The following is a 3,945-nucleotide window of genomic DNA, read 5'->3' as shown; positions in this document are numbered from 1 at the left end:
GGAGGAGGTGGGAACAGCCTGCGGGGAAACCTGGGAGCGTGTGTGCGTGGCACTGGGAGGCTTCAGTCCACCTAAACGCCTTCCCGCTTCCTCGACGCACCTGCCTTCCAGTTGTATTCCGTTTTAAGCGCGGAGAAGGACGGTAGGGAGCAGAAGGAGCAGGGAGGGCTGTTCCCTGGGGAGGAACAAGTTGACAGCCGTAGCGCTCAGTGCTCGCGGCGTCCTCACCGGCAGGGCGCGTTCTGACACAGCTTGAGCGTTCGGGCAGAGCCAGGTGCTGACGAGACTCCCCAGTAGCTCCAGAAAGAGTGAGCCGTAAGCCAGGCTGGCAAGAGTCCGTTTAGAGGCAAAGGGAGATGATGCCGGAGGAAAGGCTAAGGTAAAAGTAGCACTGGATGTAAAGGAACTGGCTGTGAAGTACAGTCAGATAGGAATTTGAGAGTAAAGTTACTTAAAACATAGGCTTGAAGAGTGTCAGAAAGAAAAGGCTGGAGATAGGACTTGAAACAGACATACCTGCAAAATAGGACAGGCAAACACTGAAGGGGGTCCAGGCATGAGCTTAAATAGAGCCCCTGGGCCTGTAGGCAGCGGGTGGGTGTGGAAGCCCCAGGTGAGGCTGATCAGGACAAAAATGTTCGTTTGGTGTACTCAGGACCCTGATGAGGAGATTTAATTCCGCTGTTGTATGTAAATTGCCATTGCTTTAAATCAGTCATCTTGCCACCAAGATGGTTTTCTTCTGTGAAGCTGAAGGTTTTCTCTGATGGAGGTTTTTCTTTGTTTGCCTTACTTATTTGATAGGGTTTTAAAGAAGTTTTTTCTTTATCAGAGCATACCATAAAACCTGCTGATGGCAAAAGAAGAAAGTTCTATGCTGGAAGTCTGAAGTTAATACTATCAAATTGTAATAGGCAGGTAGCATTATATTCTTTCAGTTTTCCTAGCCTTGCTCTTAACCATCTCAAAATACTGCTGTGCCTTGCTGTGTGGGGGTTCTGTCCCTCCTGTGTGCTGTTGGGCAGTGTCTGCTTAATACACACTTGGGCAGGCTCTGCGCCCCACTGAGCACAGTTGGTACTGGGGTTTCTGGAAGGTGCCACTTTTGCTGTCCTGGGGAAAGAAAGGTAGTTCCTGTAGATTGTACTATAAATTTCTATCACAGGTACTGTTGTCTGTCATGTAACAAAAGGGATAATATGTGTACTTTGTATTCAGATGTCCTTGATGTGGCCTGTTCCTGTTTTATAGGGAATAACTTACTGTGTTGCAGAGAGGAAGCTGGTTCCAGGAACCATTATTTCTCTCAGTTCTTGTAGCTTCCATCCACATTAAGCTAAAGCTGCAAACTTCATCTTCAAAGCTCAGCACAAGTTTTGTGCTTTTGCCTGAATTACAAAGGAAGCAACGGAGTCACTGCTGGTAAACTTCCATTTTTTTTTGAGTCCTGTTCTATGAAGTAACTGCTGTGAGGAATCAGGGAAGTTACTGGCTGTGTTTACTTCACTGGTTCATTTTGCTTCTTGGCTGGTTAATAAGCATCTCCCACTCCTGACAGACTTTTGCTAGCTAAGCCTGTTCCCAGATGCTGTGTGATTGTCTCTCCTCTGAGGTGTGTGGCTGTTTGTGTGCTGTGCCTGCAACTCTCCAGGTGAACCGGCAGGGCAGTAGCCATGCAAAGAAAGCTATGTTGTTCTATTTCCCAAGGCAGTAGTGAGAGATCCTGGGATCTAAAAAGCAAGCAAATTCAGGTTTATGCTACTGCTTGTGATTTCCTTTGCTCCTTTCACCCTACTCCTTATCGGGTTTTTTCAGTCCTTCCCCTTGGATGGTGTGCCTTTCATTAAGGCTGCAGGGAGAGCTATTCACCTCAAGAGAAAGCATTCCTATGAGAGATCTCTGGGCTTCCTCTTTTTTTTTTTTTTTTTTTTTTTTTTTTTTTCTGAGTAGATATTGAGAATAGCACAGTAATTTTAGTTCAGTTACTTTGGAATAAATGCAAGTGGTTAAATTTATGTCCCTTCCTCCCTTCCCGGCTGCAGGGAGAGGTATTCCCCTCAAGAGAAAACGTTCCTATGGGAGATCTCTGGGCTTCCCCTTTTTTTTTTTTTTTTTTTTTTTCAGTCAAGAAAAAGTGCAGATAGAGGGCATGGGTAGTGAAACACTGAATCCTTTCCATCTTATCCCTCAGAAGTACCTAGTGAAAAATCAGTGGCACTGCCATCTATTCCTTTTCTTTTGACAGGGTTAAGACAAGTTCTTGAGAGTAATGCTGCAAATGCAACTGTGTTCACATGTTGCAATGAGTTGAAAGGATGAAGGTTAAGACTTGTACAGTCAATTTTGGGCAAGGGAGGATATAAAACTCCCTCTATTTCCTCATTTTGTTCTTAATTCTTTACAAACCATGAATCTTTCCCTTAGGCCAGCCTAACCTTCTTGGGTGTGAAGGGATTTTCACCTCAATTTGTCCTAAGATTTTTCAGGTGGAGGTTGCTGAGACAACACACTAGCAGGTATTTTATTTAAACTCCTTTGGGGTGGCACATTGATTTCATTTTAATGACTTAGGAAGTTAAAGAGGTTTCCTGTGGGCTTTGAATTGATTAAATAAAATGCATAGCATTCTGATAATGATTCATATGGAAAAGCCCTGTGGCTTCTCTGAGCAGGAAGGTGACTCTGGTACAGCCTTCTGTGTGATACTGCAAGGCTTAAAAAGAGCAAAGGTTTAAAAGCTTGTTTGAACATCAGACAGATTATTTCGTTTAAACTATTTATTCTGGAAGTTAGAAGATAAACAGCCTTATAAGGAAAATAATGTGGAATAATCCTTATAAAGTCATATATATGGTTATCAATCTATTTTACTGTTTCTTAGTACAGGTGTATTATTTGATAGTAGTAAAATAATTTAGCTAGATACTCCCAACTAGTTTCCAACTAGTACATTTTTTCCCCCTCACTTAAATCCCAAGTAGATTCTGTGTTTGCGTGCTTCTCTGGTGCCCAGGTGTTCTTAATTTCATTTTACATTTTCAGAAGGATTTGGGTGGGAAAGTGCTGGTTTCTTTGCACACCTGGAGTTTCTCATCAGGAAATATTTTTTATCCTCCTACTTTAATACTGTGGGAGTAAATACTGTTTTTCAAACAGGCTGTGGCACACAGTTTGTAAACTTACGTAGGTTTTGGGTAAAGAAATATTTTGAGGTAACATGAGAGTTTGACTTCTAGGAGAGTTTATTAGTAAGTAACAGTTCTTTCTTTACTGTTTGTAAGCAGCTGTATTCTGACATTTATGTTTGTGACAATGGGTAAACTTCACACAATGTATTCTGACTGCCTGGGAATGTCTGTCTTGGCTGGGAAAATGGATTGTAAGGAACCTGCTCTTTACTGAAGTGCATCAATGCACTTCACTGGTTCTCAGCAGAGAGATGACTCTGAATGCAAAGCAGTGCAAGTGGTTTTCCAAGTTTGCAAATGAAAAAATATATAGGAATCATTATTTAAGCAGAGTCTGTTGCTTTGTCTTCAGCAACAAAATTAGAGTACTACTCTCTGAACTCCAACAGTGTCCTTCTGCTTATTTTCGCTGTGCTCAAACATGAGTACAAGCATAGGGAAATCTGCGTTAAAAGACTGCATCTTTTGGAAGGAAACACACACCACTGAGTGGCTTCATTCTTACTATGGATCAATTTTGTTTTCCCTAGGAAAAAATAAACCTCCTTCATCCTAGGAAACAGAAGCCTAAGTTAAGGATGTCCATAGAGCAGGTCTTGCTTGTTCCCACCGACAACCCCTTCCCTAAGGGTTGAGTTTCTACATCAGCGTAACTCGTGACCTGTGCTCAGTGCTGGTTCCTCGGCCACCTGTACAGTACACGATTGTGTAGCTGGAAAAGGGACTTTCCTCCCCCGGGAGGAGAGCCCCGCCGCAT

The 3,945-nt window shown here is 42.8% G+C and overlaps 1 protein-coding gene across 1 annotated transcript in view; it reads right to left on the bottom strand.

Annotated features, from left to right (window-relative positions):
- Positions 1 to 3,945, bottom strand: part of NOLC1 (nucleolar and coiled-body phosphoprotein 1) — a 13,894-nt gene that overhangs the window by 9,234 nt on the left and 715 nt on the right. The window lies entirely within an intron of this gene.

Source organism: Chaetura pelagica, unplaced genomic scaffold (genome assembly GCF_000747805.2).
Source record: "Chaetura pelagica isolate M959 unplaced genomic scaffold, ChaPel_1.0 scaffold166, whole genome shotgun sequence".
In the NCBI taxonomy this organism is placed as follows: Eukaryota; Metazoa; Chordata; class Aves; order Apodiformes; family Apodidae; genus Chaetura; species Chaetura pelagica.
The sequence above is the reverse complement of the archived record's forward strand: the minus strand, read 5'-3'. Positions and strand labels throughout refer to the sequence as shown.